A 23,083-nucleotide genomic window follows, 5' to 3' on the forward strand; every position below is an offset into this window, starting at 1 on the left:
CGCTACAGAATACATATTTCGTGTACGTATGTGAGTCCCATTTGTTGAGCAGCGCTGGCCGTCGCATCTCTACAGAAATCAATGAAGAGTGCTTCTAGCAAGAGAAAGAAAATCAGCCAGTCACCAAATAATTCCTCTTGATTGTTTATTTGACTATAATTTCACCACGAATACTTTCATCACTTATTGCCTTCACAGAATCTTTCAGGGTCCGATTGCCCCCCACCATAATCTTTGCATGTGCAGTTTTGTGGGCATCGGCCGTAGTCATCGCATAGCTGGAAGAGACATTAGACGATGTATTACGGATCATCCTTAAAAAAGCCCACGTATACTTCTTTTTTATTAAGTGTAAAAGGGCAATTTCAAAAGGTGAAAGCTGCAAGGAGAATAACCATTTGCGCTTATGAGAGACGATTGACACTACACACTAAACAAAAATAGCCAGAAATGGGAGTAAACTGGTTTTTCTCCAGCGCACATCCTTTTCTAGGTTTTTTTACTACATACCAATCGAGATAAAAATTTACCCTCATGTTGAGTTTTTGAACGCGCAAACGGTAGTAATTATTTACCCTGCTGAGCGTTTTAGCAAGTAGAGTAAGAGTAATTTTTTACTGCCTTTACAGTGTTTTTTCCGGTGATATTTTGAGAGTAATTTATCGGTTGACATTTTCTCCTGGCTGATGTAGTAGTATTTATTTACTCCCTAACTCTGTTCTCACGGATACTTCTGGTGGCTAAAAAAATTAAGGGGTGCGATTGCACCATGATCCATCGAAATTCGAATTTATTGAACGTAGAAAGCACGGTGTCCATGACATATACAGAGAAACACATACACAAACACACACACACACAACGAATGCAGAATAAAACACCACGTGAACCGACTGCTCGCGCTGCACAACTGTAGATCGGCCACCCGGTATATATAGGCACCGCATCTTGACCTGCCATGTAGTGCCGGTAGGAGACGTATGCGTTGCTTGCTTGAACAAAAGATTCACAGCACACGCGTAAACCTTTAAGGTTGGCGGCAAGTCGCCATGGCTAAGATCATCCTTCTAGTATAAAGCCGCCTTATCTCACCTTTTTGATTATCCAATTATTCGCTGGCACTCCATGTTGGCCTCACCCGCATTAGCAGTGCTGATGCACAAACCCGCAAAATATACCTAAGCACTTAGAATTCACGGCCACTCAACAATTTTTTCATTGCGCAGCGGTGTGCAAACACAGTAGCAGCACATATACAGGAACGTTCGGCGAAGTAGAGCGGCGCCTCGCCTGTAGCGGCTTCTTACTGACAGCGTCGATAGGCCTTATCAAGGAGCACGGCTATACGATGAACGACAGCTGGCGATTTCCTGTGCAATTATCCTCGTCGTTATTTTGCACACAAATTATAAATAGGTATCCGCTATTCGCGGCGTCTTACGAAGCGATGAACTTACAACGAACGATGCGGCTGGCAGGCCCGGTTTTCACCGTGCTCGTACTCGCAGTGCACCGGCGGCCACACGCTGGTTCCATCTGCCTCGTATCAGGGCTCGCCTCCGCGCTAGATGTTTCACAGCGGCGGCCGCTTGGTGCGAAATACACAGTTTGGACTGTACACAGTTCGGAATTTTCTGGGAAACAAAATTTAGGCGGCGCTTGTTTCACCTGCTCCGGCGACGAACTCACACAGGCTGCTGGCCGGCTCGGTGCCGATGACATAGCGAAGTCTTTTTGTTATCGCTAGGAGTAAGAGTCACTCTCCAGGAAGCAACCACGGAGGATCACACCAGCTTGACTTTGTTGCCGCTGGGAGTGTTCTGCGTAACTCTTCGCGAGTCGGCACGGAAGCGAGGTATCCGCGGCGTCCACGCTCGCAGCCTTGCGCTCGTGCGCCCACAGCCGCTCGATGATAGACGCACTACCTCAGATGCGGCCCGTTGTGCGCAGCCGGACGCCGGCGCGAGTTGAACTTGCCATCACTGCCATCGGACATATACATCGCAAGGTTCTTACACTCCAGGGTTACTAGACGACATAGGCCAGCGATATGCGAAAATCTGCAGTACGGCTTTCAAGAAGGTTTTTTTTTTATTCGAGCAAGTCCTTTCGTTCACAGACTGCTTTTCTCGCTCGTTGTGCTTCTGCAGCTCCAGTTCCAGTGAAAGTGCGTAAGCTGAGGGTCAGCCATGAGGCGCGACAATGCCATACCAGCTTAGAAAAAGAACAGCCATTTGTGGTGTTCGCGTACCTTCACTGCAAATGGAGGGGCGCTCATCGACGGACAACAGCCGCCGAAGTAGGGGGAGCGGGGGAGCTTGAGGTCTCATGGTAATAAACTCTCAAACAGTGGTTAATATTCACATGACAGAAACCTCCGCACGTAGTAAAATTAGATTATGACATCCTTTTACTACGTTCCTCAGAGGTGGTGGTAAAACTATGTCATGTGCCACTTTTACTCCAGCATTAGGAGTAATTTTAGGATCGAGGGAGTTTTCAGACGTAATGAGCCGCAAAAACCTCAATCTCGGCTAACTTTTGCTTACAGTGTAACCCATGCCAACAAGTTGCTTAAGAAACCGTACAACAGTTCCAGCAATTTGTCATGGCCTCCGAGATTGCGCGCCGGCAGGTTTCTCTCTGGCCGTCCTAAGCGCTCCCCAGCAAAAAATGCAATGACCTGCTACCGCGAGAAGGCGCGTTTATCGAGGCATCCGGTGGCGGTGCACACCGCGGCAGAAAGTAGATCGCACGGCATATGAGCGTGCGCATTGACGTTTTTTCGCGTCGAAGGGAAGAATCAGCTCCTGGATCTTCTGAATGCGTTGAAGGCAACTATTTTTTTTCTGTCACTGCATTTATTTTGGCCCGATTCGCGAAGGGAAGCATGGAAACTGCTCAATATTTACCTAATGTAGGTCGTTGTAAGGACGTATGAATTCGTCTTTGGTAGTATTACGTTTTAAATGCGAAGCATTTCTTAGCGAACCTTTAGTACTTTGAGCGTTTCTACCTTACCTTACCTTACCTTACCTTACCTTACCTTACCTTACCTTACCTACCTACCTACCCACCCAGAACCCACCCACCCACCCACCCGTCCGTCCGTCCGTCCGTCCGTCCGTCCGTCCGTCTGTCTGTCTGTCTGTCTGTCTGTCTGTCTGTCTGTCTGTCTGTCTGTCTGTCTGTCTGTCTGTCTGTCTGTCTGTCTGTCTGTCTGTCTGTCTGTCTGTCTGTCTGTCTGTCTGTCTGTCTGTCTGTCTGTCTGTCTGTCTGTCTGTCTGTCTGTCTGTCTGTCTGTCTGTCTGTCTGTCTGTCTGTCTGTCTGTCTGTCTGTCTGTCTGTCTGTCTGTCTGTCTATCTATCTATCTATCTATCTATCTATCTATCTATCTATCTATCTATCTATCTATCTATCTATCTATCTATCTATCTATCTATCTATCTATCTATCTAGCCGCCTACGTCTGGGTGCTCTCATGATCGCCTCCTTAACTTGGTATAGTCCAAAATAGTCATGGGAGGGTAAGAGCACATGACGAATACGACTGTCGGGTCATGACATGAATAACGTGAAAATCCTGTTGCATACAACGTCAAACCTTTTCCTCCAGACACGTGTGGCACATACCCGTTTACCACGGGCCGCGGTGCACGAGTACGCGCCACAGGTGATTGATAGTTTATACCTACCCAGGAGCGGTGAGAACAGACTTTGGCAATTTAAATGACCGAGCGTTAATGAAAACTGACAGCTGCAACATTGACCCGACGAATGGAACGAATAAGAATTATGATGCCAGGAGGAATCGAACCCAAACACTCTGCGTGACTATCAGGTATTCTACCACAGAGCCGCGCCAGGTCTATAAACTGGTTTAGAAAAACAGTTTATGCAGGCGTAATGTCTGTGGAACGTCACCTTTGTTTCTGGTGCTGGCTATCTAAATTTACAAGAAAGCAATAAACACTACGTATGTGCTCCTACGATACAGGCGTCATAGTAGATTAACGTCTGTAGTTCTAGTGTTGGCTCCGACTTTATAGCAGTCTAATAAACATTAGATTTGTATCCCTATGATTCAGCAAGCTATATTGAAGCATTGCTTTACCCCCACAAACTACATTAACGAAAGGTACGTGTGATATTCACATGATTGCACCATAAAGTGCACTTAGTTTTGATAATACTGACGTATGTACTCTAACGTCAGGGCTGACGTTACGTCACACCATAAGTTCCCCTTTAAACGCCAGCGTTGTTGACGTGCCTGGTAAGCCCACGATGTGTACATAGCTACTGCACTTACAAAACACGTCGATCCTCCTCGTAACGGTTGGCTAAAAGCCGTAAAATACAGCATAGGAGTACTGGCTGTATGCTTCGCATGAAACCGATTCCCACAACGCGTGGGATCTGCCAATTTTTTTTTTTATTACAGTCCGTCTCCTTTCAGCACGAAATTCCCCGATTTGAGAAATATGTGCTGTTCTAGCATCCATCCTTTCTCGAGACGTGTATGGGTGGAAACTGGGCTAATTTTAGCCCATGAATAATACTGTCCTCCTATCAGGACATATCGTTTTACTATTTCACCGCGAACAGATATTGATCAGGTGGAAGCGAAAGCTTGTTTACGCTCAAGAGAGAAATGCTCAAGCGAACAGTGCGTGCATCCGAAGGGTCGCACATGCATCCGAACGGCGTCACTAAAATGAAAATTAAGTGCTCGACCAGGAACACAACGAAATAAAAAAAATCACAGCATATCCACGGTGTGAATGATGATGAGTGGGCGAAACTGTGGAGGTTCATCGGTAAACCGTGAATCTTCCGTGAATTCTGCCCAGTACATCATCACCGACGTGAGATCGGGCGCGTTTATACTAAAGGTTCGATGAGTTATGACTACTTGCAGCGCACTTTAATTTTACATGTACGCTGTGAATTTTCATTTTTTAGAAAACCATTGCTTAGAAAACATCTGGCGTCTTTCGTTAAGCAGCTGGCGTCTTTTCGTTTTCGTTAGAAACATCTGGCGTTCTTTCGTTTTGCTTTTACAAAACATCTGGCGTCTTTTGTTGGTTTATTTCATCAATCAACGGCGTTTTGAACAAAATTTTTATTGTTTAATCACGCATAGGAGAAATCTCACCAGGCACTACCTTGGAGGTAAAGAATGGCTGTTAATGGGAATGAGAGACAGAAGAAGTCGGCTTTTAGCTAACGCTGCGAATTTTTTATTGTTCAACAACGCACAGGAAAAATCTCCCACCGGCACCACCTTGCAGGTCAAAGCGTAAGACTGGTTACATACTACGCTACGAGGGACGAACGGGTGCCGCTATAAGGAGCTTCGCCCCTAAAAGCGCGAGCTGCAACTGCTGACACCAAGTCTCTTATATCGGGTGCACGAAAAGTTTATTTATTTTTATTTATTATTTATTTACAGATACTGCAATCTCCATAGGGGATTTTAGCAGGGTGGAAATACAACATATTATGGAACAATGTAGGCAAAACAAAACAGGGTATAATACATTGCTTCAAAAATACAAATACAACAAATACATACAAATTGCGTCAGTCCGGCCATAACTAAACAGGGGCCCCATAGTTTATTCGACATTAGTAGGCATTTTGTGAATACTACATCCAGACGCGGACGGCACAACACAGTCTTCCTCCCGGGAAACACAAAGTTGCTGGCGCAGTCGTAGAGACGACTGCGGCTGCTACTGTGTCGAGAGAATGAAATCGGTGGTATGTGAATTGTGATGTTTGCCACTTCTACAGCGTAATGATCTGCGCCAGCTTACTCAAGTGACTTGCCGCGTCAATTCATGGTAAAGATACAGAAACCAGGTTTGTTTTTGCGTGTGCTTTTCTGGCAGCTTCATCGGCGAGCTCGCTGCCGGCAATACCGCAATGACTTGGTAATTACTGAAGCACGACGTTGTGTCCTTTTTCAATCGCATGTGCAGCATTTTTCGTGTCACCGACAGAAGTTTATAGAATCCGCGACAAAGTGCTGTTCACTAAAATAGTTATATTTGCTGGAAAAATGCAAATAAGCCCCCAAAAAAGCGACAAACGACTGGAGAATCCTGCAAGTGACTCGGCGAAAAAAGAAGCCAAAGTCCGCTTATTCTAAGCGGAACTAGCAACTCTGAGTATAGGTTAGCAAGGAGATAGGAAAGGGAAGCCAGGGCAAGGAGGACAACCGGTAGAGTGAAGAAGAGAGAAAGGAGGCTGTGAGAGGGTAAACCAGAGCCTAACAATTTACAGTATAGCATAGCAAGGGATGGGAAAGAAAAGTTCGAGTAACCAGGGCCAATATGAGGGTTAGGAGGAGGGAAAGGAGGACAGAGGTGAATATAGAATTCGATAAAAACAGAAGAAAAAAAGAAGGAAGAAGACTAAGATGTAGAAAGAGTTAAAAAGAAAGAAGCATGGCTGAAAAAAGAAGAAAGGAAACAATAATGAAAAACAACTGAATCTGCGTTTGCCAGGTGGTGGCGCTTGCATGCTTGCCAGCTTTGCTGTTTACTGAACTTTTCTAGGTGTGGAACTTGCTTTAGCTTCTTCTGTCATATCGGGAAAGGAAATGTGATGTTTGCGAGGAAGATATTAAATAATTCGCAGCTAAATACTCACCATTAAATAACCGTGACACAATTTTCTACCAGCGCTGCAGCTGTGACTGGAAACGTGAAAACTGGGTTTTAGACTTGTGCAGGCAAAAATAACACTTTGCGCATTCACATGCACTCTGGCTCTTCACACGGCAGTCTAAAGGCAATATCATATGACAAGCTCAGCGTTGGCAAAAAGTTTTCGTATATCTTATCTATTGATCTCCCAACAATAGCTCAGCAACATTTCTCCACTTCACTCATTCACAAGACCGCTTAAAACGCAGCTGTTTAACGAAATAATAAGAATAATAAGACCTGGGGTTATACGTGCCAGAACAACAAATTCATAATGGGGCATGCCGCCGTGGAGAGCCCCGGAAATTTTCACGACAGGGTGTTCTTTAACGTGCACTGACAACACATATTACAGAAAAAGGAGATATCACGTAATGTCATGGCATGATTGGCTTCACGTTATTACGCAGTAAGCACTGCACCAGGCAAGCAGGAGCGTTAGCAAGCCAACTTGACATGCGTGAGATGACCACCCAGAAATATATTATGAAGAAGCAATTGAGCAATAAAACGTAGTGTGATATTGTGCGTGTTAAACCCGGTTCACTTTGTATTCCAGAGGCCGTTCCTGTGTTATAATAAAAAAATGACAGTTTCACTGCAAGGGTGAAACAGCGAATGTGATAGCAACAAATTTAATACTGTACGAAGCAAGGAAGTACGACGCTCCAGGAAGCGAAACAATTTCATCCTGTCTACCGTCTCAACGCGGAGCAGTGAGGGCACAGCACTTACAAGAATATGCGAGCCTTCTCCTGATGACTGTCGAGACAGAGCGCCCTCATTATCAAAGATCGCTGTTGCTGCCTGCTCTAGCGATAGGGAGTGTTTACTCTCTGCTTGAGCGATCCATAGAGGCGGCATACCTCGCAAGGGGAGCGGTGTAATCGCACGTGCCATTCGTGCTACGAAAATGGCCGGCTAGTTTCATCTCTGCATCAGAGGCGTTCGTCACCAGCACTGGTCCACTTTTACTCCCGCATAGAACAAACGATGTGTGAGTCGGTGTTATCGATTTGGACCTTATAGGCAGGCGATGATGTGGAATGTAACGCGTGGCCGTGACAAGGCAATGTTAGGACAAGCCAACTTGTGATGATGAGGGCGTGGCCCAGGCCAGAGAACTTGTGATGGTGATTGTGAAAGAGGAAGATCACGGACCACGAAAAGGGAAGTGTGGTGAGCCTAATAGCTCTCATTTCCGTCTTTATGAATAAGCACTCCTAAAGTATTAGAGAAATGTTGAGATATGAAGTCTTGGCCACTCCCTTAAGTGGGTATATGCGATATTGTGGAGGAGACAAACAAACGTACAGTGCGTGACTACTGTCATTAGGGACTTCTGTGCTGGGGCACTCAGATGGGAATATATGCTGTGCTATAGATAAATGCATATGCGAATGGAATCGTCTTATTCGACACATCAACCGCTAATAACTTTTAAATTATGCCATCCTGACATAATGATTTTTGATCGTTTGGCAGGTTATGCAACGTGGTCTAGGATAAATCTGAATTCATTAAAAATTACTGGTCGTTATAATTGACTCTGTAATATCTATTAGCACTTAAAAAAACGCCAGGCCTCCACGGAAAACGCAGCACACTCACAGCGAAGGCTGGAAGAGCGGCATTTCTAGAGCCCGTTATAAACTCTCTTGTGGCTACTTATACAACAACACTAGCAGCGTACGCACTACGCCCCGATTCATAATTTTTGTGAAGTTGGGAAGCATCCACCACGACGTCATTCTTCATTCTGCGGAGAAGCGATGTAGCATCTGTAAGGCATTATGTGCAGTTTGTTGATGCGACGGTTGGTGACGTAGAATAATTAGGGCTGAGCATTTTGTAGTGGGTTGGAAGCTTTCAACGACCCACCAGTTACGTAATTCGCATTGTGCGACGCCCGGTCGTTATTTCACTCTCCCACAACGCTTTATAACATACGTTAAAATGCGAAAGAGAGAGAGAGAATTCACTTTATTGAGCCCATTAGGAAATGGATCATAGAGCCTTATAGGCTTCCTTGGCAAAAAATATACATGCACTTGCGAGGAACGCATTACGCTATAAATCGTCATAATTTTTGTGAAGTAGGGAAGCAGCCAATATGCAATTTTCCTTCAATCTACGGAGAAACGTGCTACCCGCTAAACACCTGTAAGGCATTTTGTGCACTTTATTGAGGCTGTGGCTGATTACGATGAAGAATTACTGTTGAGCTCTTTGTAATGGGTTGGAAGCATTCAACAACCCACTCGTTGCGCAATTCGCATTGTGTGACGCCTGGTTACAGAATTCGCTTTGTGTGGCGCCTGGTTTTTATTTTACTCTTTTACCGCACTACATTACATATGTTAGTGTGGTTCCTTCCCGACATGAATGCTGTATTGGCCTCGAGGAGTTACGGAGTCGCCCTCTATCGGACGCGCCTCGATTGCGTGCTAGGTAGGATACCGTCGGCGTGCTCCGCATAGGTTTTGCTGTCGGCGCTCTACAAAAACACCTCGCGGAAGCCCTCCAGGGTATTTCTGTAAGTACTTTCGAAAGGAACTGTGTTCTTTAACGTCAAAATAATCATCTTCGATGAACTGAAAGTACAAGACAGTCTACAGTCGCTGTCTCTTTGCAGAAAACCGAGCACCCGCTTCACGCGGTCACCGCGTTGGAGACTCCTGAACCGGCTTCTCGCGTAAAAGGTAGTCGCTGGCTGAGTGCAAACTACGTGAAATATCTCGTTAGAGTAGACTGCCTGTGTAACCAAACGGAGCATAACAGAAAGAAGCCTCAAGCCAGCGATCGCACGGGTTCGCGACGACTGACAGTGCCTCTGCATGTGTGAGCGTCTGCATGTATGTTCATACTGATGGTTTCGCTTTTGCTACGAGCGCGTTTTGGCACCACGCTGTGAACTTTAGGCCACGAAATATGAGAATTTGTGAGCACACAAACAACTAATGTTGAGCGGACGCTATCAGAGCAGTTCAAAAACAACTTCGTTACAACTGCGCCCTCGGTGCGCATGGCAACTTTGTGATCTGCCGTCCCGACGATTCAGTGTTTTGTTTTCTTTTTCGGTCTAAATTTGGGTACGTTTCAATGTCATTTGACAAGTTGTCTCGCACTGCGTATTGATCGATCTTCTCAGCGGGCAAATGCCGCTGCTTCTGTTTCTTTATTTAGTGCATTCGTTTCGTTTGGTGCTCACACAAAACGTGAGCAAATGCGACGTCTTTTTTAATGCTGCTTAGTTATCGTTCCCTTTGCATTCCAGTGAACTTGCCGCTCTCTGTCATCAACAAATTCATAGACCAAAGCTTCACCACTTCGAGATTGCTGGTGGAAGGAGAACCAGTCTACGAGACCGAACATGTAGTAACATGCGACGCCAAGGAAAAGAAAGAAAATACAGTAACGTTTGCCGGACTTGTTCTGCAAACGTCGGCTGTGAACTAGAACCCACATGAACTTGAAATAGCGGTGAATAAAATAGAAGTTATTGCAGCAACCAGCAGCCGCCAAACAGGATAGTAATTATTTGGCGAGTACCTTAGCACTTTTGGCAGCAGTGTCGTGTCTAACACCAACAAGGTGGCACCTTTCCCACGTAAATAAATGAGGCTCCAAGAAAATACATGGTGTTGCCGGTGGGCCGACCATCAGTGGGCCGATCACGGAGGCAATGCAAAATTTATGTAGCTTATGAAGCAACGCAAAATTTATGTAGCTTATGAAGCAATGCATGCCTCATCAATTGGGAAGGTTGCCCGTCGGCGTCCCGCGTCGGCGGTGTCAACACGAGTGATGCAAAATAATGGTCATGTGATGATGTCACCATATGACGTCATGTCGTCACAGATTGCCAAAATACCATCATTATGACGTCACATAACGTGACGTCACATGATGACGTATTCACACGCCATGGTCGTTTAATATTGCCTCCGTGTTTGGTCACGGAGGCCGTGTAAAACTGCGCTAGGAGCAGAACGCTTTTGGTGGGGGGCGCGGGAGAATCAGTACATCGACTGACAAGAAGAAGATGGCTTTCGCCTGCTAGTCATCTTTAACGAATGCATAAGGGACCCTGTGCGTTTTTTAATTCAACGTATCTAAACAATGACTTGCGCATCTGCAGCCGATTTTGTGGACGCTGAGCACGGCGCTGACGATCAAGAGGTCGCACGGGAGGGTTCTGAGGTGGCATCGCACGTGGTAAAAGACAGCGCTTTTACCATCCTCTGGCAGATAGGCATCATTTGCCGGTGGGAAGCGCGCGCGAGTCATCAGTCTCAGTGAGCGCTGTCTGCTACTCACCGAACATCGCAGGCCCGACGCAGTAACGAAAGTCTTCGTCGCGGAAGTGCTTGTTGCACAAAAGACTCGTAGCCGATCGCTACTTGCCGGTTCTTAGCTTTACAACCCATACTTCACGCAGTTTCTTGTCCCGCGGTTACCGGTGCAGGCTGACACTGGGCTCCGTTGCGTAAACGCGGCACTGCGGCACCGAGCGGTAGAGCCCCATGTTCGTCGCCTTCGGAGGCAGCCACACTATTACAATGGTTTCAATTGAGTAGAAAATGAGAGAAAACTTCCGCATTTGAACAGACCGCAGCGCATGTGGGACTTGAAACTCGTTTTCAAAACACGCGGCAGTGCGCCACAAGCAGCCGACGCGGCCGCTGAGGCCACGTGATCCTGCCAAGCACGTCACGCCTGTTTCGTTGGGTTCGTGCCAAGAATACGATCGAGCCAAGTGTCAGTCAACAAAGAACAAGGTTGATTTATTTTCCCAGCTATTTATACATTCGGTAGGATAGGGAACATATTCACGATAATCGTCTGACGCGTGTTTGTTGTTAGTGTGATGCGCAAAACTTGTAAGCATGTTAACAGAACCGGCGCTTGTCTTTATCAAGAACCATACATACGATACATCTTCCTTTCTGTACAATCAATAAAAGTGAAAATATTGCCACTAGTTAAGAGCATTGCTCAAAATTGCTTCCATAATATAGCCGCTGTGGCGGTCTTTTTTGGCGTGTCGATCTCCTCAAACATGGACTTGCTTCATTTGAAATCCCCGGTGCACGCTCGGTCGAAGACGCCTGTTGGCCTACACTGCCGTCGTTGCCGCTTTCGTCTCGCTTTCATCTTCGGTGGATGATTCCCTGCTGAACGGTTCGGCTGTCGCAAGAAGGTGCTGCCGGTTTCGACGTAGCATTTTGCCGTCTTCTGTCTCCACTCGGTAGGATCTTGGTTTCTCCGCTCGAATCACCCTGGCTTTGGTCTCCCATCGATCTCCGCGCACACGCACGACCTGCCCTTGCTGCAATGGAGCCAGGGGTCGTCTTGGTTGTTCCGCCTGTCGATGCTTCCGCACAGGCGTGCTGGGAACCTCCGCAAAATCCGGCAATGGCGTTCGCAGCCGTCGGCCAAACAGCAGATCACCTGGCGATCGGCCGTCTTCCAGGGGACAGGACCTGTAACCGAGCAATCCAAGCCAGAAGTCGTCTCTACCCTCGGTTGTTTTTTTGGGGATTCTTTTAACCACCTGGACTCCTTTCTCGGCCAAACCATTTGAGCGTGGAAACCGCGGGCTGGAAGTGACATGCTCGAAATTGTATCTTTTTGAAAAGAGCAGGAACTCACGACTGGAGAATTGCGGTCCGTTGTCAGTGCACACTTGCACAGGTATGCCGTATCTTGCAAATATTGCGCTTAGCTTATCAATGACACCGGCTGCTGACGTGTCCTGAAGTTTCTCTACCTCTGGAAAATTAGATAAGGCATCATACGCGCAAAGATATGACTTGCCCGCATACTGGAAGATGTCTACACCTGCCCTACACCATGCGTGCGCAGGTACTGGGCGAATAAGAAGCGGTTCGCCATGTTGCTTGTATGCGTGCTTCTGGCACACTGAGCATTTTTTACCAGATTTTCAATATCAGTGTTCATACCAGGCCAGAAAACCAAGCGGCGCGCGCGTTCCTTGTTCTTATTCAGTCCCATATGGCCATCATGGATTCTTTGCAACATTTCTTCGCGCATACTGGACCACGACTTTGCACCCTTTCAGTAACACACCGCTCACAGTCGACAATTCACTTTCGAATTGCTTAAACTGCCCCTGCCCAGGTTGGTTGTTCTGGAGGCAAGTGACTCTTTGCAAGTGGCTGTCATTTCGAGTTTCTTTTGATAGGCGTTCTAACGTAGCACCGCTTACAAGTGACGACACAACACTTACGGCGTGAACTTCAACGTCTTCTTCATCCTTTTTCGGTTTTCCGACAGTAGCGCGTGACAGCAGGTCAGGCAACACGAACTGCTTTCCTGGAACAAAATGCAGTTTGAAATTGTATTTTAGCAAACGTAAAAAGAAACGTTGCAGTCTCGGTGGCATGTCAGCGATTGCCTTTTTTGCAATATTGATCAGGGGGCGGTGGTCTGTTTCGAGGATTACCCTGCGCCCATACAAGAAATGGTAAAATTTCTCGCACCCATATACCACAGCCAGTGCCTCCTTCTCAATCTGGGAATAACGCTTCTGGGTGTCAGAGAGTACTCGTGAAGCATACGCGAAAGGTTTCCAAGCATCCCCGTAACGCTGTAGCAACGCTGAGCCGATGCCGTTTTGCTATGCATCTGAAGAGATTTTAGTGTCACGCGTTGGGTCGAAGATAGCCAGAACAGGCTGGCTACTTAAAGTGGCACAGATATGGTCCCATTCTCTGGCATGGTTATCCGTCCAGTCGAAAATACGGTCTTTCCTGATCAGGTCTGGAAGCAACTTAGTTTTTTCTGCAAGTGCTGGTACAAACTTTGCGAAATACTTGATGACACCTAGCATTCGGTCAACTCCCTTCTTGTCGTTCGGCGGCGGCATATGTAAAACTGATTCGACAGCATCAGGACTTGGCCGTATGCCTTTTTCGGAAATAACATCGCCGAGAAAAGAAATTTCTGTGACACCAATTTTGCATTTTGGAGCATTGAATGTTAATCCCGCCTTACGCGCGGACTGAAGGACTGCTCCTAGCCTTTCGTCGTGCTCTTTTCTTGAAGTGCCCCACACTAGGATGTCGTCGACATACACACTTATGCCAGGAATCCCATCAAAGATTTCGTTCGCCCTATTGAAAATCGTGGGTTGGTGGATGCTGGAATTCTTGGTGGACAAGGTGGAAACAATAGCGGATGTGGTGGAAACTGTGGTGGTCATAATGGCTGATGATGGCGAGAGTGGAAAAAATGGTGGCAGATGGTGGTGGTGGTGGCGAGCTTCTTTTGGTGTTAAGTGGAAAATGCTGGCTGATGGTGGCGAGAGAGGAAAAATGGTGGCAGATGGTGGTGGTGATGGTGGCGAGCTTCTTTTGGTGTTAAGTGGAAAATGCTGGCTGATGGTGGCAGATGGTGGTGGTGGTGGCGAGCTTCTTTTGGTGTTAAGTGGAAAATGCTGGCTGATGGTGGCGAGAGTGGAAAAATGGTGGCAGATGGTGGTGGTGGTGGCGACCTTTTTTTGGTGTTAAGTAGAAAATGCTGGCTGATGGTGGCGAGCAAAACGTGTTTCGGTGGATGGCTTGGTGAACAAGCTGGATGACGGTGGCAGGATGGAAGTGCACGTGACATTATGTGAAATCACTGTCACTTCTAATGTTTTGCTGTTCAATGTGTAGAAAAATATGTTTACAGTTCAAAGTAGCCAACGCCGATCATTAAGCTTTTCAGCACGCTTTTTTTTATTCATGTGGCGTAACCGCCTCAAGATTTGTGGAGCACAGCAGCCGTGAATGTTTACATTTTACGCACGTACTTCTCAGGTTTACATCCGCGATGTGCTGCTCCATTGTGATGTTTACAAGTCTAGAAGTGTCGGTGTGAACAGCGACAGTATCTGTGTTACATCGGCGCGCAGTTGCCGAGAAGTAAATGAGCCCTTCCAGCGGGTAGACCAGAAAACAGCCGCCGCTTGATACCGTCACGCTAGAAACGCAACTCTGGCAATTCTTGCACACTCACTTACCTCAGCGGCACTTTAAGGTAACAGTGGAAATGCGTGCGAAGCTAAAATGCACAAACTTTTACCTTCGGCCTGCGTCGAGATAAGCCCGACCAAGTATCACTTCCACCATCATATTCTACCACCATGATTGCCACCAAAGGTTAGGCATAGCTTACCGACCGAGTCCGTCTACGTGTTATCGGCACTTCTGGGTTTCAGGATACACGATTCCGATGAGTACGAATGACTTTACAGCACAGCTGTGGCATCGGCTAACCTAAATGAAGCGTTTTTTCTTGTGTACGGTGTCCGCACAAGAAGCGATCAGCATAGATGCGACGCGCTTCCAGCAAACGCCTCCGCTCACCAACCGCCGCCGGTCGCACTCGCCGGCGCTTCTCTGACACGTATGCGAGAACATAGACTTGTCAATTCGAACGCCTTACTGAACCAATATGATGGCATATTTTTCCCGCGCACTGCACTTGCGTTTGGCCGAGCTGTTCTGCAGTTGTAGCTAATGATACAGCGTCAGATCAGTGCGCCGGCACGGCTGCGCTGTAGGTTGCGCGAAAAAAGCATCACAATATACTCAATCAACTGTACGCGCGTATGTATCGAATGAGATTTGAGTCGACATAAAGCCTCTGCACATGTCGCTCTTTGGAAAAAGCGAGAAACGGCAATTAAACTTAGCTGTAACATTCGGTTCACTATACCCGCTCCTCGGTCCACTTGACACTTTTTTTGGAGTTACATTGTGAATTCTACAAGAAAGTTAGCGCTGTTGCCATTATCGACGTGCCATTCGTTACCGGCAGCAGTTTGTTCGCGTTTAATAACTATGCAAATTTTAGTACGATGTGAAGATCGCGTCTGTGTCCAGTATGAGACATACAAAGCTGAAGCCAAACGGTGTATTCGTATGTTGACTAGTCATTTTGCAGAACCCAAAGCAACTGTCAGCGTGGCGTAGTGGTAAAGTACTTGGCTCGAGATCCGAAGGTCGCACGTTCGACTCCCGCTGGCGGCAGTTTTTCTTTTTTTGCATACGGCTTTTTTTTTCTTTTTTTGTACTAATGCTTTCTACATCGCCTTCTATGCAATTATTTATGTGTAACAGCTAATCACGATGGTCCCGACGCTGTAGAGCCGTTTTACGCTCCGCTATTCCCAGCATCCATCATACGCCAGCATCCAGCATACACCATGTGCCACCATCTTCCAGCACCATAATCCACCATAATGGTGGATGGTGGAATCCACCATCCCACATGGTGGATAAATTTTCAATAGGGTTATGCCAGGAATCCCATCAAAGATTTCGTTCATGTATCTTTGAAGCACTTGGGATGCTGAGGAGATGCCGAAAGGAAGCCTGAGGAAGCGATAACGGCCAAACGGGGTCGCAAACGTACATATTCTGGACGTTTCTTCGTGCAACGATATTTGATGAAATCCGGATTTGGCGTCTAGTGAAAAGTACCGCGCTCCCGCCAGCTCGGCATCTATATCATCGCGACGAGGCATCTGTAGGTGCTCCCGCTTCAGGTTTTCATTGATTTTTTTAGGATCCATGCATATCCGTAGTTGACCGTCCTTCTTGACGATAACTAATGGACTTACCCAGTCCGTCGGGTCTTCAACCTTGGCAATGATGCCGGCCTTGAGCATCCCGTCGAGTTCTGCTCGCAGTGGTTTCAGCAGGACCAGGGGTACTCGTCTAGCCATCTGGACAGTAGGTGCGGCGTCTTGTCGCAACATCATTTTGTGCGGCCGCTGAAGGCATCCGGTGTCGGTGAAGACGTCCTTGTATTCCTACATGAACTCTGGAGGTCCCGTTGTTATTGCATTGACTGACCTCACAAAGAGTCCCAGGCGTTCGCTTGCTTCAAGACCGATAATGGCGCGTCCTTTCTTTACCAGGAAGAAGTCGACTTCAATCGCCGTCTTGCCAACGGTGACCTTCAGGCTGGCTACTCCAAAATGCTTGATGATTCCTTCCCCACATGAGCGTAGCACTCAGCTGCTTTCTCTTATTTGCGCTGCTGGCTGTAGTGTGCGGTACACACTATGCGGCAACAGGTTGGCTTGGGCACCGGTATCCACTTTGAGCTTCATGCGCTTCCCGCCCACATGTGCTTCCACTACCCAGTCACGATGGCTTGCAACGGCATCCACGGATACGTCCAGAATCGTGAAGTCTTCATCAGTCCGGACCTCTTCCACTTGTCTCTTGCTCTTGCATCGCACAGCAAAGTGGTTCTTGCCTCCGCACCACCTACAGTTGCGTCCAAACGCAGGGCAATTTCTCGAGCCGTGCTGCCGGCCACACCTACTGCATTCAACTACTGCGGACGAACCAGTTTCCTTTGGCCGGGTCTGGACTCGGTCGATTTGGCGCTGCTCGCGTGCCGAGACTTGATTTTGTGCCTCTGACAACTCGGCGGCTTTGCATACCTGCTCAGCTTTCACAAGTGTCAAGTCCTTACCCCGTAGTAGCTTCTGGCGCACTTTGTCGTCGCTCGTTCCAAATACAATTTGGTCACGGATCATCGAACTTTCCATTACGCCGAAGTTTCATGATTTGGCTAGGTGCCTAAGGTCCCTTGCGAATGGTTCAAAGGGCTCACCTTCTGCTTGCACTCGTCGTCGAAATAAGTACCGCTCATGTACTTCATTCACCTGCGCCGCGCAATACTCGTCAAACTTCTTGATAACGGTCGCATAGTCCTGTCTTTCAGCGTCTTCAGTGAAAGTAAAGTTGTTGTAGATTGCCAGTACATTGTCGCCTCCCAAACTAAGCAGCAGGGCCGTCTTCGTGCTCTCATCCCAAAGCTTTTCTGTTGATGTCGAGGCTGTTAGGAAAAGCTCAAATTTTTGCTTAAAAAGCTTCCATTGTTTGGCAATGTCGCCGCTTAGACGTAATGAATCAGGGGGCTTTAAGAATTCCATCACGGTTGCGTGTGGGTGAGCCACACTTCTGACACCATGTTTCGTTGGGTTCGTGCCAAGAATACGATCGAGCCAAGTGTCAGTCAACAAAGAACAAGGTTGATTAATTTTCCCAGCTATTTATACGTTCGGTAGGATAGGGAACACATTCACGATAATCTTCTGACGCGTGTTTGTTGTTAGTGGGCATGCGCAAAACTTGTAAGGATGTTAACAGAACCGGCGCTTTCCTTTATCAAGTGCCATACATACGATACAACGCCGACGGTGGCGCCGGCGTTTGCAGTGGTGGGCCTCGAGGCCAATAGGGTCTTTTTGCAAAGCAGTTTCAAGCACCGGCATGGCTCTGAGGTAGAATACAGGCTCTCACGCAGAGGGCCCAGGTTCGAACCTTGTTCCATCCTGGATATTTTTCTTATTAGCTTTTTTTTGTTTTATTTCGCGCAATATCCGTTAAGGACACCGGTGGCGGCGGACCACTACGGCCCTAAAATGTCCCTTGTTGTGATCTCATAACTGGTTTCAATGCAAAATATCAGGTTATATGATCTGAACGACTCTTGGCTGATCCCCCTGAGTGTGTAGGTGCCAACAATCCCAGGAACATTACCATCATCGTGATATAGTCGTAGGGCAGATCACCGACCGACGGTTCGAGCGCTGGATACTGACGGCCGGGCGTCCAGCTACCCTGCGGACCCAGGACGAGCTCCGATTCATGGCCGTGCTCTTCCGTACACCAGTGTCGTGCTGTCATAACCTCCTAGTGTGGTTTTCGAGTGAACTGCCCGCCTGCCGATGAAGCTGTTGTAATGGCAGCCACGGCGTTCCGACGTGACTGACGCAGCCGCTGGCTGGTTGCATTATAGAGACCTGGTTCTCTCCTCGCCTGCTGTATTCTCCTGGTCTACGTCCAAACATTAATGGCGTCATGGTAGTATGTGGCCATTGCAGGCCACCAAACCAGTTGGCTTGAAGTCCCGGACAACGCATGGACGCACTGTGCAGCGACATTTGTCACGACCACTAGGACAATGAGATACACCATTGAGTTTTCCGATGCATGAATGCGAAGCTAATCGCGGAGGCCATGCCTAGGCACGCGGCTATATAGATACAGATGTTTCCAGATTTTTGTCGTAGTCTGCGTGAATGTAAACTGTCTCGGACCTATTTACGTCTTTGTGTATTCTCTTTGTCGCCCATGAAAAGCCCCCATTACCGTGTCATGTATTAAAAGAAACCTAGACAAACCTGTGGAAACTTTGTGGTGCTGAAAGTAGACGATTGTTCTTCTAGACCCACCTGTTCATTCTGTAATAACTGCACATGTCTGAAACACGGTCGGCAAAATCCGTTGAGAGTGTAATATAATTTCTCTCGCAATGATTTATCCTATTGTAGCCTCATTTACAGCACCTTAGAAATAATTTTTCTACGGGAAGCATAAAATGTGGTCTATTTTATTTTAAAGTTTAATAAATACTGCCGAATATACCAGAATGCAGTTACATAGACTGAAAAAACTGAAACAGCAGGAAATAGATACCACTTTTTTATGAAAGTGGTCCGGTAACAGTGGACGTATACTCTATTTAAACCTGTAACAACACATATTTTTCTAGCTTCAGCCACGCTTGCCGAGCTCGAGCAGTTTCGTGTGGCAGTGCAAGAGCCGAGCTGCGCATGGGCGAGGAGCATAGACGTCACATGGCGCACACCTGGCGCACACCTGGCGCACCAGAGCCGCCGCCGTTGCGCGCGCCTCGCCGATGTGCGCAATGCAGAGGAGTGACGTCATAGCCGCGGTAGACATGCTGGCGCCGGCGCCCACCCAGCTGTGCGCCTCCGTTGCGCAGTGGCCATATGACGCTGCGACGAGCGTTGGGGCCATAGGGACTGCAGCTTCTTACTACAATGACGACCGAGCTGTCTTTTTGGCAATATGGAAATGGCGTTGGGCAAAAAATAAATATACATGTGTCACATAATGCGTATACCGTGTGTGTGTGTCATTGAAGCAGCACTAAGCATCCAAATCAAGGTAATCCTAGACAACCAGGACAGCTAAGAATAATCAGCTGATCGTTATCTTACGCTAGGTATATCCTGGCAGAGCCATGCTAACCCACTGATATTTTTAAATTGTTATTCGTGAGCGGTTTGCTTGTAAGACAGGTGTGCAAAAACATTGATACTGTGTCTTTGGTTATGCAGAATATAACTGCTTCATCTGGCAATTAGTATTCCGCTGTAACAGTTATTTTTACTTGCGCAGAAGACGTCAATATCAACGCCACGGCGAAATAAAAGACAGGAAGTTTCATTCACCTTAGTCTTTCATATGTAGTTTCTTGTTTGCTTACTCATATGACCCTTTTGGTAGAAAAGAGTGACAGCAAACATGTTGCAAAAACAACAGTTTTATTGCGATAGCAATTGTACGGACACCCGCGGGTATTCGCCCCTCGATGTCATGTTTTGTATAAAGTCCTAGTGGATTACATCGCCCCGCCCATCGTATATTATGCGGACGAGTAAAATTATGCAAGCGCTGGGTCAGAACGCGGCTGATGAAACGTGCCGGCGATCTCTGTCGCACAATGGACGCAAGCGATAACATCGCCCCGCCTGCGAGGGCTGTCATCGATGGGTTCTCAAGCAGCAGAGAAACGCCCCGCCCATCTTTAGTCGGGCGAAGGGACATGAAGACACGCCGGTGGGGAGTGGCGAAGGGGGTGGGGGGAGGAGTGCCGTCTTTCCAGCAGACGCTGCTGAATTTGATCATAAGGGCGCGCTGGTAAAACCTGGCATTCGCCCTCTCGACAGACATTACCAGGCGGCTCGCATATGTGCTGTGATGTCGCCGTTCACTTCTTGAGTCGACAGGCAGCAGGATAACAGCTGCACTCCGTGATTCGGCTGTATTCACTTATGGCGTTTTTCACTGGGAGATCCAGAGCGGCCGCTGAAATCCCGGAGCGAGCACTCGGATTTCATGAAGCCAAATCTGCCAGTGGAACACGGGAATGCTCCGCGGGGGAACGCCCCGGAAGTCACGTGAACCGTTTCCGGAAACAATTCCTTTTCCGCTCTCTAGGTTTCCATGGCAACTTTGGCCGCCACTGCAAGGCGTGCATTTCGACCACGCAGTCGCGAACAGCAGGGATACAATTTTGTTGTTATTGTGGCAGAATAGCGGGGAGGCAAAACTTTCTTTAGTAGGTTGGACGACGACAGAGAATCAACACGTCCGCTCGGTTTGAACGCATTTACAGTGCTCTCGTAGAGAGGGAAAAAAAGGAAAATAGAAATACAGAAACACAAGAACAGTCAAAAGAGGTTTTTCTGCACCCCGCACGTGCAGCAGACTTGGAGAACAGAGGGAGTGTTCTTTCACGGGGTGGGCGTGTAGGTCGTAAAACGACGATGTCAAGGACGTTCTCCGCTCTTCCCGTACTCGTAGTCGCCTCCAAATCGTGGGCCGCTGCGGTCGCAACCCCGAAAACGCGTCCCCCCCGGGCTGCCCTTCTTCCTCCTTTTCGCCACGGTGTCTTCCAATTAAAAAGCTGCTCCGAAGTGGGGGCCTGCTTCCCAATATTCGACAAATACAACAGTTGTAACTCACTCTGGCTGTGCGTCGCCTGTTGCTGGGCGTGCTTAGGAACGGCGGGAACGATCTCAATGGTAAGTGCTACGTACATCACACTGATAATAAATTCTGCCCGTAATGATAAATCTTGATAGCTACGCGTGAAGGCTGGTCACATAGTCGTACGGTAGGTAGGTGCACGTGGCAACGGCCGCAATCGGCGCTCGCAAAAATGCGGCACGTTCTGAGCAGGATTTTTTTCCATCTGAGTAGTTACGTACCTGCCGCCTTAGAAGTCCTACTGCTTTAGAATATCACAGGCGCGTCGGAATTTTCTCAACGCACACCAAGCATATCTTCTCCGAGAGGCTCCGAGAAAGCTTCCCGAAAGAAGCCTTCGTACAGCACCTGCGTCTCTTCGCAGTCTTCTTCGTCTGAGCTGGACGAGCTGCTGCTGGAACTGCTCTCGTCGCTAAATAGAAGTTCCACCACAGCAGCGAACGCAGCCATTTTGCGAAGCTCAGCCGCTCAGCGAACGCACGATGACGGATGTGACGTATGCTGCCCGTCGTGTTTCCGCCCGAATCCGCGACTTGGCGGCGGAGCAAGTGAGAGCAATCCGCCTCGGAGCTAGTTGCCCTGAAACTACCAGTGAAACGCGCGGACCCGCTCCGAATCTACCAGTGAAATTCAGATTCGTCGCCACGGAGCAAAAAAAACCTGCTCCGGATCTCCCAGTGAAAAACGCCATTAAACTAGCGTTTCGCAGCATTACGGGAGCTCATATCGAAAAATTAGGGCAGCTTCGCACTAGGGCTGCCAAGCCTGAGGGAAGTGCGGAGCGGGGCAGACTTCTTTGTCCCTCTTTGGTTTTTGCTTTCTTTCATCCTCTCTTTCTGTCCTTTCCTATATTTTCGTTTCTTCTGTATTTTTGCCTCTCTTCATTTCTATCTATTTCTTCCCCTTTACCCTTTCTCTCCCTGTCTCTATTTTGATTCTTGGTTTTGCGGGACCCTAATGTGCTCTGCACATATCATCACCAAGCGCTCAAAGAAAAGGCGAATAAGAATTCTTCTTGGCAGCAAGCGCTCAGTATGCTATAGATGGCTATGGTACACGTGGTTTTGCCTGCGTTACACCAAGCTACGACAGCATACGACAGCCCCGCTATCTAAAGAGCACTTAAAAAGTAGGTGGGTAGCCTCACTTCGCATACCATTGCAATTTGATGCCATCGCACTCCTTGTTTCGCCTTTGCGGGCGAAACTTTTATTTAGTTATGTTTTCTTTTTGGTATTCTTATGTGTCATGCCTGGGCACGCTCGGAAAATGCCAGGCATACCATGATATACACTATCGCATTTTTCATGGAATGGTCTGTGCTTAAAAAACTGGTCGAATTTATCCGAGCTCTACACTACGGCGTCTCTCACAGGCTGAGTCAATTTCAGCCGTAAAATCCCACAAACAAGCAAACAATGCTGGAAGCCCTAAAAGCCGACAATGTTGTATCACTATAGGAAGTATATGATATTTTAAGTTCTAAGAAAAGCCGAAACATGAAAAAAGAAACATATTTCACTTACACAGCAAAACAGAGTAAGAAAATCAGGACCATTACTGTATATCTTCCCATGGCAGTAGTCTTAAGGAAGCCACAGAGCGATTATGCATTTACCCGTGCGATGGGGCCTCTTATTTATAGTACCACTCACACGACCTTTAAAACAGAAAGGCAGATGAGTCACGTTTCATTGTCAAGCTGTGAAATCACAGTTCGATTTCATTGACGCAGTGGCTCAGTAAAGCAC

The 23,083-nt window shown here is 47.6% G+C and overlaps 1 long non-coding RNA gene across 1 annotated transcript; it reads right to left on the bottom strand.

The window, feature by feature from the left end:
- Nucleotides 1-47: 47 nt before the first annotated feature.
- Nucleotides 48-22,947, bottom strand: LOC119404147 (uncharacterized). Its single transcript, XR_005186187.2, has 3 exons — nucleotides 22,859-22,947; nucleotides 6,662-6,707; nucleotides 48-278 (listed from the first exon to the last, which is right to left on the bottom strand). It is a non-coding gene; the product is annotated as an uncharacterized LOC119404147 (long non-coding RNA).
- Between the last annotated feature and the right edge of the window lie 136 nt (nucleotides 22,948-23,083).

This window comes from Rhipicephalus sanguineus, chromosome 9 (genome assembly GCF_013339695.2).
Source record: "Rhipicephalus sanguineus isolate Rsan-2018 chromosome 9, BIME_Rsan_1.4, whole genome shotgun sequence".
Classification (NCBI taxonomy): domain Eukaryota; kingdom Metazoa; phylum Arthropoda; class Arachnida; order Ixodida; family Ixodidae; genus Rhipicephalus; species Rhipicephalus sanguineus.